The sequence below is a fragment of the Schistocerca americana genome, chromosome 3, assembly GCF_021461395.2.
Source record: "Schistocerca americana isolate TAMUIC-IGC-003095 chromosome 3, iqSchAmer2.1, whole genome shotgun sequence".
Classification (NCBI taxonomy): Eukaryota; Metazoa; Arthropoda; class Insecta; order Orthoptera; family Acrididae; genus Schistocerca; species Schistocerca americana.
Window position 1 is genome coordinate 430922108 of NC_060121.1, and position 14641 is coordinate 430936748.

A 14641-nucleotide genomic window follows, 5' to 3' on the forward strand; every position below is an offset into this window, starting at 1 on the left:
GAAACACTTCTACCACTTTTAACGCAAATATCGTTATTTTTGAAGGACAAATTATAAAATGTATTCTCGATGATAGGTTGAGTTACAGATGAATCAAATCAATAAAATGAAAAGTATGAGTTAGTATTCAAGATCATGCACACCCGAGCTACCAATACAGCAAAAAAAAAGTAATGCAATCCAGTTATTCTCTTTCACTCGGTTACACACGACTACAGCGGATCATAATTTTTAGATATAATTTTTGTTCAAGCTTTTCAGTCCCATAAGTTCCTAAGAGAACACATATATACAGTAATCAATTAACTCAATACTCACATGGTAAATGTTTCCTGTCTCATCAGTTCTTCTTGTGTGAGAGCTTAAAAAGCGTAAATTTATTTTTCTATGTAGATTCTTCGTTGAACAATAAAAATGAGATACCTGGGACAGTTAATACCCTGAATGGAACGCATCAGCTGCTATCAAAGCAAGGCCTGGGGGGGGGGGGGGGGGGGGAGAGAGAGAGAGGGGGAAGAGGAATGAAACGCTTTATAGTCTCTTCTGTTTCACTGATTAATTTTGAATAAAGGAAATCCTGTTCGCTTATAGAATATAAAAGAGGAATTAATTTACAATTGTTGATAAACTTAATCACATTTCACTGTTCTATGGACTCAATTGTAACTAGTCAGTAAGTTCTGATACACAGAGCGGGCCAAGTTAAATAGTTTTATCTTTCTTCTTTTTCCATTGGATTACGGGATGCCGTGTGGGTATGGAACGGAATTTGTAGCCAACAACGACAATGGGAAAAAAAAAATGCTCACTAGGAAACGACACTTCTCCTTATCGTCCATCACATACGAAGGTGTAAAGCTACCGCTCAGATGCGACAATTCGCGTTCATTTTTAACTTGCCAGTTTCCTTAATTGTATTACTTTATTCCCTCTGTATGCGATGAATGAAATCTGAGACACCGTACAAGCAGTTGTACGTTCACAACTACGTTTCATTCCCTTCAAATGTTTGGGACACGAGAATAACGTAAGTAGTAGTTCTATCGAGACACTAAAGCTCACAATTTAAAATAATAGGGTCATTTTAGTCCTCTGGAATCGAAGAACTTTTGTAAAATTGACTAAGCCACTGAAAATATTACAGACCGATTCGTTTTCTCTCTTTCGCAGTTTTGTGAATGTGAGAGAATTTTTTGCAAAACACACACACAAAGAGGCAGAGAGAGAGTCATGTCACCACTTTCATTTCGTGAACAGTTCCAGATGCCGGAACGAGACATTCGGTTAATGATGATACGCTAAGGCGCATGCACTTCAGTATGTTATAAAATGTCTTACATCTTGTATGATTGAGGAGCTGAACCAAGTATGGTTTTTAAATACAATTACATACATTTTTAACGGCATCCGAAGCGCTTGAAAAGAGGAGTACAGTGATATAATGCTTGTCAATGTTGCGGCTGAAACTCATTTGCAAAGAATCCGAGAATTATACTGAAATTGGAAAGCGATGTGGCTAAAGTGAGCAATTGCATTGTAAACACCGTCTAGCCGAGCTTTCATGCCCGGCTCCGTTGTTACATGCAGCAAGACGGACCTATCCTACTAGGAAAGAACGTCAGCTATGATTTTTTGTACATGGATTACGGCATATACTTCCGTTTGGTGCATCATATGGGACATAGGAAAAACTATTTCCAGTGTGTGTACGTGTCCAGTTTTTGGTGGAAACAACGACACTTTCGTCAGGCAGTTTGCCATTTAAACATCCCCGTTGCTGCTTGCTTGTCAAACCCGAAACAGAAACGTCGGTCATACATAATTCATAATCGTAAGCAGCCCTATTCAAGAGAACAGGGAAACAACTGTTTTAACTTTCCTAGATAAAAAAAAATAAAAAAAACGCCTGACCTGTCTTTGATTTTGCCTGTAGACGGCTGAACGCTGTCGGCCAAATGTGTCTGTAAATAAATACTACTCGTAATTCTAATTAGGCGGAATACATTTTAAATAAATTAAATAGGTTTTTCCGAATGACTGACGACATGTCACCCATAAAATAAATATATTCTCTACGAAACGTAGTTTTACACCTACGTATGTGATCACATTGTCTACGACCGACAAAAGCACGTTTTCAATCGCCTCTCGAGAGATAGATGAGCAGATAAAAGAACATTGGATGGTACGTCGTTGTATGCTGTGGTAATTCGACGGTGCATATCGTCTGGCATAGAAAATTTTCGATGGTGCTGAGCCACGGCCTTGGTGTATTTTTTGAAAGAATATGCCGCCATTTCACGGCATATTATTGTATTTTTCTTTTACACTCTCTAGATTTCGGCTTTTACGCTGTTATCGAGTACAATGGAAAAAGTTATTAGACCCTTAAAGTCGGTACAAAATAAAAATACAGTAATATACGGTCAAATGGAGTTTGGCGTAGTTGGGACATATTTCAGTGCTCATCGCAGAAAGAAATGAGGAGACGTCAAATCAAGCGTCGTGTCCAGCTATTGTACTGCAGCATTCCGTTCTATCCAGCGGTCAGAAGACTTTTCATTCAGTATCTGCGTTGCAACAGGTGAAGAGTGAGCTGGGCAACCAAATACACTATCGCTTATCACGTGGTACCTTTTATAGAAGAACAGATAGCATTTTCGTAAGGCAATGTACATAGGTATTTCCAGTTAGCATTCCTGGGATGAAGCAAGGTCCCATAACGGAATTTCCTATGAAGCAGCACCATAGGTTTACGCTTCACGGTCGTTGTACCTGAGGAACCCAGCATACATTTTCAACTGTCCAGTACTGCATGTTACGTAAATTTATATTACAGTGTTTCGTAAACGTTGCTTCGTCGGTAAAGAGCACACGGTGAAAAAACCTAGTGACGGCTCCCAAGCGATGCACGGCAAACCGACAAAATTCTATACGATTTCTGAAATGTCTGCTGTAATGACAGATAATTGGAGTGGAATTTATGCGGATGTTCGATGCGAACGACACTCCTGCCGCATAAAAGTAGCATCTCTAGCTTCTACTTATTGGTGTACACGTCTGCATGCAAGGAATGCTGAAGCAGAAATGAACTGTCGGTAGCCGACACAGTTCATGCTGGCTCTACAGAGCACACACGAAAACAGTAGATACAACGTAGCCTGACATGAGCGTATTTAAAACGCAATGGCCGATTCCGGCCGACTTGCCTTTTAATTTTAGAATATTTCTCGGATCCTTTCGCGAAGAGGTTCAGCCTCAACATTAACAAACTTGAAATCAGTGTATTCGTCTTTTAAAGCACTTTCAGATGCCATTAGAAAAGTTTACTATTCTATTTTTAAAAATCATACTTGCTTCAGTGTCTCGGTCGATACAAGAGTTATGACTATTTATCACATACCAAATTGGTATGCCCCTTAGCGTACTATCTTTTGCCCGAAAACGTCGTTTCGATATCTGGAACCGTTCACGGAATAAAAGGAGTATGACGTCTATGCATAGACTGATCAAGAACACCGCCACCAAACTTCCGGTGGGTGTAGTATGGAGAAAAAAAAAAGGATAATAGTTCTGTAAAGATGGGCTCTAAAATGCATACGCTGACAGCTGTGAGCTCTTGTTCGGCAGTAGAGATGTGTTTCACATTAGCAAAAACACTGACAAACCGATAGACATGTCGGACTTCAAGATTGGATTGCAGTTAAAAATAGAGGTGTATCACCAGTTTCTGATGCATCAGTAGTTCCTAATAGTGATGTAACAAGTGTGCACCAGTAAATATTTGCAATTTCAATGAACACAAGAAGAATATAGCAGATCAAAGGGAAGTTCAAACCCTGTTACGTCAATACGTTCAGAATCCATCGCGGAAATTCGTCCTTATTATGACGATGAAAAGTGTTAGAAACGTTTTAGAAAATGGTTTTTGAATATGGTCCGTAACACGACTTAAATTAATCATGAAACACGGAGATCAGTTTTTTTGCCGCAACTCGGCACTCTTGGGTCTTTTTGTTTATGATAAATTTACATTAACACCAAAGAACGTTTTTTAAAGGGAGTGGAGACATGGGGGAAATTTGGTTATGTAAAATATTTATCTACTGTGATAATTCAAGTTTTCCTTCCGTAGTTAATTATTTTGTTGTTTATTATAGAGCCTCTGGACGCATAAATCTTTCATAGGACCAGTGATGGCGTTGTTCTCAAAAGTTTAAGAGAGAAAATCTATTTCAGTCACTGCGTAGCGGTGACAAAAATTTTGAAGGAAATTTAAGTGTCGAGTTACGGCGGCTCCACTTTCAGCTATGACTCCTCTTGCAGTTACATCACGCTCGCCTTTATCACAAACGGCAAATATTTGACACGGATTGTTCTGGTTCACCAGAGCATTAGGCAAGTAACAGAATGGTCTCGGCTACTGACTTTTCTCCGCGTCTGCAACGCCCTACTCGTTCACAAACCCAAGTTCTGATACTCTTCATGCGTAACAAAATCCTAAGAGTATTTACAAAAATGAAACATAACTAAGTTGTGTCATACCTCTCACATGAAACGGCACTCTCAGTATTGTTAAACATATGAGTCACAGCCAGCCGTTGAACAACACTAGCTTTCCCAGCAGCAGCAGCAGATCAACTACTTCCGAGGAGAGTTTCACTTGCGGCAGAACAGAACTTGAAGACAGATGAAACAGAGCCGTTAATGAGCGAAAGAAAATAGCCGTCCTTCTAAGACCGTTTCTTGCTTTCGCACATTTCCAGTTGGCTGGATACAATTATATTTTTACAGTAATTATAATTTCCATCTCTCTCTCTGTGTCTCTCTCTCTTTTATGAGCTTTGAGAGTTTGAGCTGTCCGGCGCCAAATCCTGCGTGTTGGCGAAGTCCTTTTTGTGTCTCATGTTAACGCCAAATTATCCTCTGACTTCAAAAGTAATTTCCGAACACAATCGAAAATTACGATTTTACGATTACGCAGAGGGATACATTGGCTAAATGGCGAACTTTGCGTGCACCTGTATACAATGATAACCTTATGCGTTCCATCGTGTGTGAAGGCGAAAATAATATGTGCCTAACGTTGGAAGACGATGTAATTGCCAGCATTGTTGAAGAGGTAAGACCTTGATTGGAAATCTGACATTAATATGCAACTTAAAAAAACAAAATCTCTCAAGACTAGTATTTCGCAACAGGATAGTTACAACTCGCACAATAAAAATTTGGTAGACAAAATGGTGGTAAACACGTATCCACTTAAGAGAAATGAAATTTAGTGGAAGCCCAAACAGTATCTTCCGCAAATTAAATTACGAATTGGTGGAGTTTGCTCTACTATTTCATACGATTTAATCCATAGCCAAGTTACTGTAACACCATCATCAGCTGCAAAATAATAGGTCCACTTAACTTGAAAATGTATTACGTACTATTAGCCAACCGAGTGATGATGTGACACCAGTCCCCCTGGTCTTAACACAAGTATTATTGCTACATTAGTGCATTTTTTTAATGTAAAAAAGCGGGGATATTTCATGAGAACACATATTCCTATACTTTAAACATGGCAAATTGCTACATGTATGGCAGCCAGGTAAGTTACCTCACATATGTGTCACGTATGTTGTGTTGCAATTTGAAAGAGTGACGAGGTGAGAAAAGAAGGAAGGGAAATTAGGCTTTTAGGACCGCTGAGATGAGCGGACAAACCACGAGGCTGGTCTCTTTTTAATGCGCCTGCACGTACTTTCCCCGGTTTTTGCTCGGACCGGCAGCAGTGCCTACCTGTATCGCCGGCGGCCTGGCAGGTGTGTGGGTGTGAGATGCGCGTCGGCGGCTGCTGGCTGCTGGTCGCGAGGAGCGGCGGGCGGGCGCGCACTGCAGCCTCAGACAGCCACTTGCTGCGCGCCGCTGGACGCCGCGACGGCAGCGCCCCTCGCGGAACCCGCCGGCAACTACGGCCACTCCGTGGCGGGCGCCGGGCATGGTCCACCGGGCGCGGGTCAAGCGTTCAGGTCTGGCGGACTCACAGCTGACTCTCCCCTCCATCCATCGAACGTGTCTTAACCCCGCACGTGCCTTGATTTAGTAATAAGTTCCATCTGGTTTACCACTTTACCCTAATTTTGGATTTCATTTATCGAGATGTTTCCTGCATTCTACCTTTCCCGTAGTCCTTCATTTGTTTAAATGGTCTACTGTGTAAGCAAGGTTGTACCTGACCTTGACCATCACTATCGTTACCTGTAGTACAATTATACAAGCTCTACTTTATGAGATTTATTTTACTGTACCTGTGTGAACGTAGCTTTTATCACCTACACGTATCATTTGTTTGATTCTTTTGCATCTGTCTGGTTTATCGCTTTATCCTTCACGTATCAGCGCGATGATCCCTACATTCTGCTGTATTTTGAATTGAACTATCGACCTCTTGACGGTTGAAATCTTTAATCACAAGAGGACAAAGAACCTTGGGTCACTACTGGCAATCCCTTGAACTAAAGTATGAAATAAATATGAATACATGATTGTCCTATACAGTTGCGTATGCAGTTCAGTTTCATTTTAACCTAAACAGGTTCTTCATACGTTTTGCTCTTGTTTATATACAGATGTATCCCTGACTATGTTGCTCTAACGCCGCGAAAGTAGTTGGATCACAAATAAATATTTATCATACAGTTGAAGCAGTCTTTTTGATCATGATACAATTCTACAGCTGTGGATGACCAGAATACAAAATTTGTTAATAATAAGTATTATTATTATTCAAGTCTGAACCCTACTGGAGTTCGCGATGTACAACAAAGGACATTTCAAATGGTTCAAATGGCTCTGAGCACTATGGGACTAAACATCTGAGGTCATCAGTCCCCTTGAACTTAGAACTAATTAAACCTAACTAACTTAAGGACATCACACACATTCATGCCCGAGGCAGGATTCGAACCTGCGACCGTAGGGGTCGCGCGGTTCCAGACTGAAGCGCCTAGAACCGCATGGCCACTGCGGCCGGCAAAGGACATTTCCTTTCTGCCCATTTTCGTTCCATTCTCTTAGAGAACAAGCTCTTATCCATTCATCTGACAAAGTAGCTTTGGGCTTCTTGGAGCTCCTCTGCCAGGCCAGCCGTTCAGCCGTGAAATTTATGCCAAATCTTTTACTCCTTGCTATTTCAATTTATTTTAGTGTTGCCTCCAGGTCTTCATTTATACCTCCGAACAATATTATCATTTAAATTTTAGCGTTACTGCTGCGTTCATTCAGTTTCATATCCTGTGTGTTTAATGTGATTGGTTCCATTCCTTCCACATGCTCTTGGAATTTTAATCTGCTTTTTTTTGTATCAGAATAAGTTTTGATATACTTTTCAATTTCTTTATTTGTTCCTAATCTGTATATACCGTTTTACGTATAATTTCGACCTCACGCTTTGCTGATTATCTTTTTTATAACACGGTATTGCCAGACGGAAGTATTTGACCTTTTAAAAGTTCAGGTAATAATTCATTACCTCTAAGATGGCTTAAAAATAACAATGTTCGGGTTACCGATTTCTACAATTCCTTTGCCGGATTAATCACATCTGAAGATGGTAATCTAGTCCTAAACCTGGTAGTGCTAACACTATAATTTTAAGTTCAAAAATGGCTCTGAGCACTATGGGACTCAACTGCTGAGGTCATTAGTCCCCTAGAACTTAGAACTAGTTAAACCTAACTAACCTAATGACATCACAAACATCCATGCCCGAGGCAGGATTCGAACCTGCGACCGTAGCGGTCTTGCGGTTCCAGACTGCAGCGCCTTTAACCGCACGGCCACTTCGGCCGGCTATAATTTTAAGTGATCTCGGACATAACGACTTATTATATTTTCCTGATTACTTTTCTTTCAATCTTTTCCATTTATCAATTTCTCTTTCTGTTTAGAATCAGTGTCTGAAACTCATAAGGGCCCTCTGGAACGATAACTGTGTTGTAGTGTCTCAGGTTTGAGTATTTTGAAACGCACAATCTTTTCCAGGATAGTCTCCTGATCTCCTGAATGATTTCGCCTAAATATTTGAACTGAAAAACTGTCTTGATTCTTTCGTATTCAGTTTTAGAATTTTGGGTGGCAGGTATTTTCTTTTTCAAATGATATTTTTGAAACATAGAAATAATAAAATATATAAAATATGTTAATGTTACAATGCACTGACCAATTTTTCGTACCAGATATAACGGTCATATGCCGAAACCGGTAGTAAATAAACAAATTGTTCTGATGCAGGTCCTGGAATATACATCCACTGCTGAGAACAGCCTGAGGAAAGTATTTTAATATAGTAATAACTATGCAGTCTCAGTCAAAATCTCAATCACTATCTCTCATTCTCATTCTCATTAACCTGCTCTTTCATATCCATCTACACAGAATGTAAAATTGTCCACTTTGAGGGGACTGATGACCTCAGCAGTTAAGTCCCATAGTGCTCAGAGCCATTTTTCCACTTTGACAGAATTAAAATATGCAGTCGAAGTCCTTATTAATCCACTGGGAAAGGCTAAATTAAAAACTCAGGTGTTCTTCGGATAGCATTAAAGAAACTAAAATGAAACAGTCGTCCTCAAAATGCATTAAAACAGGAGAGATCAGCTGGTAAACCAGCCTCTGTACTCACCTCCGAATACGAAGTACGTTAATTTAAAATACGAAACACCGAAATCTGTTCATCGCAAGCACCACACATTGGAGGACGCTCCCACTGGAGCAAAAATCATAAGCCTTCGGGCGGTGCCCTGTATAGACTCGAGTGAAACAGACTTCATCTCGCCTCTGTTGGCAGAAAGAAATACGCACGATGTCAGTTTTTTCCTACAGAGATTTAATTTGAGGCTGTAACCGACATCAGAAATTAGAATTGCCGCTCGGTGCAAAGACGAATCTCTTGTGTTAAAGACACGTTGCCTCCTTGCTCCCATACTCCTCCCCGTACGCACACACATTATCTGACATGTAGAGTGAACCCCACCCGTCATATTTCATTGTCGGTTCGAGGTGTCTAAACGATGTTCAGCCAGACAAGGTGGGTAAGATGTGAATAATTTACTCTACCGCCAGTACTACTAACTTTTTCAGATGTTGCGATATTCAACTATCTACATTTCTATTTATGTTATTAATAACGTACTTTTTGATGACATTCCATGATTTTACGACAGTCTGCACAATCTGTTTGTTTATATGTTTTTCTTGATAAATAAACTTAGTAGATTTATTCTTATTTTCTTACAGTCAATTGCCACGTATCGCTTCTTTAATTTGAACTATTTACTAAATATCTGTGGTCTTATTCCTGATGTCATACCAGTTTGATAAAGTAACAAGAAAAGTAAACTGATGATATAAACTAAGCACCTTAATTACCCTTAATTTTTATGTCATTTACATCTACATCTACATTTATACTCCGCAAGCCACCCAACGGTGTGTGGCGGAGGGTACTTTACGTGCCACTGTCATTACCTCCTTTTCTGTTCCAGTCGCGTATGGTTCGCGGGAAGAACGACTGTCTGAAAGCCTCCGTGCGCGCTCGAATCTCTTTAATTTTACATTCGTGATCTCCTCGGGAGGTTTAAGTAGGGGGAAGCAATATATTCGATACCTCAACCAGAAACGCACCCTCTCGAAACCTGGCGAGCAAGCTACACCGCGATGCAGAGCGCCTCTCTTGCAGAGTCTGACACTTGAGTTTGCTAAACATCTCCGTAACGCTATCACGGTTACCAAATAACCCTGTGACGAAACGCGCCGCTCTTCTTTGGATCTTCTCTATCTCCTCCGTCAAACCGATCTGATACGGATCCCACATTGATGAGCAATACTCAAGTATAGGTCGAACGAGTGTTTTGTAAGCCACCTCCTTTGTTGATGGACTACATTTTCTAAAGACTCTCCCAATGAATCTCAACCTGTTACCCGCCTTACCAACAATTAATTTTATATGATCATTCAACTTCAAATCGTTCCGCACGCATACTCCCAGATATTTTACAGAAGTAACTGCTACCAGTGTTTGTTCCGCTATCATATAATCATACAATAAAGGATCCTTCATTCTATGTATTCGCAATACATTACATTTGTCTATGTTAAGGGTCAGATGCCACTCCCTGAACCAAGTGCCTATCCGTTGCAGATCTTCCTGCATTTCGCTACAATTTTCTAATGCTGCAACTTCTCTGTATACTACAGCATCATCCGCGAAAAGTCGTATGGAACTTCCGACATTATCTACTAGGTCATTTGTATATATTGTACCAACAGTAGTCTTATGTCATAAATACGCAATGATAAGAAATGTTAGTGAAGTAATCTTCTCCAGTAAACTGTCCGCCCCTGGTAGCTGAGTGGTCAACGTGACGGAATGTCATACCTAACGGCCGGGTTCGATTCCCAGCTGGGTGGAGATTTTCTCCGCTCATTGACTGGGTGTTGTGTTGTCCTTATCATCATCATTTCATCCCCATCGACACGCAAGTCGCCGAAGTGGCGTCAACTCCAAAGACTTGCACCAGGCGAACCACCCTAGCCACACGGTATTTTATTTCCAGTAAACTGACACGTTGCTGTCACACGTCGTATTCGCAAATATGTAATGCAGTCAGAAATGCATTTCAACAGTGACGATAAGCAACAACAGTAAAAGTCTACTGGACGGAATTAGATGTCTCCTTCTGTGATGGTTTGCACTACTAAAGATGGATCTCCATCACACGTATCTGATATCTAGAGCACTTTTCATCCTGCTATCGTCCACTCAAAGTCATTTCATGTAGCATAAGTCACAAACTGACCAACCAACTACATACGTATTCCTGAATAATGGCTTTAATATTGTACTTCCTCCCTTCCTACGATGTCTAAATGACAAATCACTGATTTTGTATCAGCATCTGGTAGCGCTTACCCGATGGTGTGCAAAGGTATGTTTCTTGACAATTGTCACACACGAACAGTTACTTTTCTGCCCTGAACTATTTGTGACCAGTACCACAAGTATTTTCTGTTCTGCAGTTTTGAGCACTGTGTATCGAAACTACCGCTTATGTGTTGATCGATGGGGAGAAGAGTTTTCACACTCACTGTATGATACTATCCCCAGCAGACAATACTGCTTCAGGTTGTGTGGACAAGGGTGCTTAGGGGTTTTGGGCATGTCTCTTCAATCACATACGAATCCGCGAAATTGTAACTCATATTTCCTTTTAGGTTTCTGTCCATTCAACTAATTTTGTACTCTCATCACGCTCTACATTCCTGCATTGGAAACGATGGTTATCCTTCTACCTCATCAAGCACCTCACCTGTATTGACTATGCTGCTGGGAGGGTTCCAGCTGCAGCTCTAACAACTTCCAGCTACCCCTTTCGTGATACGAGTGAATCCTGGATTACAAGAATTTCACCATCCAACAGACCGAAGACTGTCAACATTGGCCTTCACTCCACGTGACGTTGTGGAGAACTTAGCTCTTAGTACACTGCTGCAAAGACATGTTCTGAAACACCTCTCGCCGGCCATGCCGCACCCCAGTATTTCGAACTGGCAACCTTCTGCATATTGACAAGTCAAAATAAACTTCAGTTAACTTAAAAGCAAAAGAGTCAAATTGAAAAAGACGAAATCCGTTGATACAGACAGAGGATAGTGCTGTCAGGTGGAAGATTAGAACTTGGTGAGAAGATTCTATGAGAGTGGAGGCATGCCATTATACATTCTGAAAAATATCATCCACACAGTCCTGAAAAGAGCCCGGGCAGATTGTCAGAACTATCGCAAATTCAAATTCATAGCTCACGCACCAAAGTTGAAACAAGAATTATATCCAAGAGAATGGAAGAGAAAATTGAGGAGCTGTCAAATTATCTGTCCGGCTTTTGGAAAAGCAAAGGAACCTAACGGGTATTTCTGATGTAGCGTTTCTTTATGGAAGCAAGAAACTCTGATGGGACTGGTCGACCTAGAAAAACATTCGGTGGTGTAAAATGGCGAAAGATGTCGGAAAATCGCGGGATAATAAGTATGAACTACGGAAAAGGACGGATAATACATTAAACGTACAAAACCCAAGAACGAATAGAGAATGACAGACTAAGAATGACGTTGATCAAACAGTTAAAAACAGCGTAAGATACTGATTAGTCTTTGGCCGTTACTGTTCCCTCTACGCACCGAAGAATCAGCGTCGAAAATACAACAAAGCTTCAGGAATGCTTTTAAAACTAAGAATAAAACGATATCAATGATCAGATTCGCTGATGACATTGCTCTCCTCAGTGATCATGACGAAGAGTTGCAAGACGTGTTGAATGCAGTAACCATTCTAGCGATTACATAATGTGGATTAAGAGTCAACTGAAGAAAGATCAAAGTAATGACGAGTACCAGAAATGGAATTAACGATAAACTTAAGATAAAAGTTGGTGATCACGAAGTCGATGAAGTGAGGGAATTATACTACCTCGGAAGCAAAATGATGTATGACGGACGAAGCAAGGAGGATATAAAAAGCAGTCTAGCATGGGCATAGAAGGCATTCCCGGCCAAAACAAGTCTACTAGTACAAAATATCGGCCTTGTCTTGAAGAAGAAATCTTTCAGAATGTCCGTCTGGAACACTACATCAAATAAAAGTTAATCGTGGATTGTGGGGACAGTGAGAGAGGAGAGAATCGAAGTGTTTGAGGTGTGAGGCTATGGAAGGATATGCAAAAGTAAGAAGAGTGATGAGATAAGAAATGAGGAGGCGCGCTGCAGAGTCGGCGGGGAAAGAAACGTATGGAGAATAACGAAAAGAAGAAGGAACAGGATGACAGGACATTTTTCCTAAGTCCCTACAGCCCGGCATTGCTCAACCACATGGAAATATCATCACGAGCCAACCACTAGCCATAAACATTTCGACACGGTTAGTCGATCACCAACAGTGCATTATCAACACTTCTGTATGTGAGTGCGAGCAAGCTCAGTGAAAAAGCGTAAGACAAGTGCAGAGCGAGCTGCTTCGATTACTCTTGTAACATTTTGTTAGAAGCACTACATAGGAGGTAACAAAACCTATCAGGGGTTTGACGAATCGGTTATGATACTGAAACAAATTTATTAAGGCGATACAGCAAAACTGTAGCCCGCTGACGACTCATAATGAGACAGACCGACATGGTCATTACAAACGACGTCACACAGCAAAGGCACTGCTCGATGCTATAAATACTCCACTCTACTAGCCTAGAGTCAATCGTTCAGTAGGATCGATGGCATTCAGGTCGTTCGCACTCGATTCTCTGATTATTTATTGTAGCTTCTTGTGTGAGCTTGTTTCAGTATTGGTCATACTCTTGCTTCCTGATGTGATGACCGTTGATGATCACGGCTGACTGCCAAACAGGATCCAGAACTGAAGCCACCACTGATGGGCAGTCCACGAGTCTACCAGCACCATTCCAGATAATGGAACCAGCTGTTTCGGTTGAAATGTGGTACCTCCCTCATCTGTGTGTAATGTTTGTTGATATACTCGCAACTGTAACTGAGGAAACAACTCATGTTGACAAGAATGTCACTTACGTAGGTGTTTCTGTCACTGTACTCTGTAACTTACTAATGAGACAATGCAGGAGATTAGTCTCGTCTCAGTGTATAACTGACTATATCGTTCGATACAGTTCTGACTAAACAACTCGCTCTGCTGGGTCTGACTGATAATGGAACATTCCCAGGCGTAAATAAACGATCTTGATGAAATAGGGTCGGTATGTAGAGGGGTCAAAATAACGCATTTCGTATATGTCGTTTTAGCCCAATTTCACTTTTAAGGGGTGAACCACAACTCAAAATGTAATTTGGTTTATGCTTAGAGGGAATATCTGTAAAACCACGGTATGTAAAAATGATTGTTAAATAAAGGTTGAAAGGTAATATACTTTTTTGAAAACTATATAACCAGCTTCTGTAATTTGAAATTTTGGAAACCAGAAATTAATTTTACAAAATGAAAACTTTTTATGAGATGATCGAAGCAGCATTTATACCGCAGCCTGCCGGCCGAAGTGACCGTGCGGTTAAAGGCGCTGCAGTCTGGAACCGCAAGACCGCTACGGTCGCAGGTTCGAATCCTGCCTCGGGCATGGATGTTTGTGACGTCCTTAGGTTAGTTAGGTTTAACTAGTTCTAAGTTCTAGGGGACTAATGACCTCAGAAGTTGAGTCCCATAGTGCTCAGAGCCATTTGAACCATTTTATACCGCAGTCATCCATTTGTAATTAAGCTGGTTTCCAAAATACTATTCTTGGAAAATAAGCTGTACACAATGTGTTGTTGGAGAATTTTCAACGTAGCTAATTAAAATATGTAAACAGTCGTTATTGTTCTAATTATTTGTTTCATTTATATTTACGTTTTAAACTGTTATTTTGCGTTTTAAATTTAGGTTTCTTTCAATTTACAATTTACCACATGTGTATTTTGTTAACTTAATAAGTAACTTGATATGATACAAAATCATTACCATAATGCTAATCTGCAAATGGTTTTTAGAAAATGCACATAAAATTAAGGAAATTTCTTCACATAACTTACATGACGG

The 14641-nt window shown here is 40.5% G+C and overlaps 1 protein-coding gene across 1 annotated transcript in view; it reads right to left on the minus strand.

Annotated features, from left to right (window-relative positions):
- Positions 1-5878, minus strand: part of LOC124607197 (diuretic hormone receptor-like) — a 575756-nt gene extending 569878 nt beyond the window's left edge. Inside the window, exon 1 of the mRNA XM_047139420.1 lies at positions 5791-5878. The gene's annotated coding sequence lies outside the window, so the exon portion shown is untranslated. The remainder of the gene's footprint in view (positions 1-5790) is intronic.
- Positions 5879-14641: the final 8763 nt, after the last annotated feature.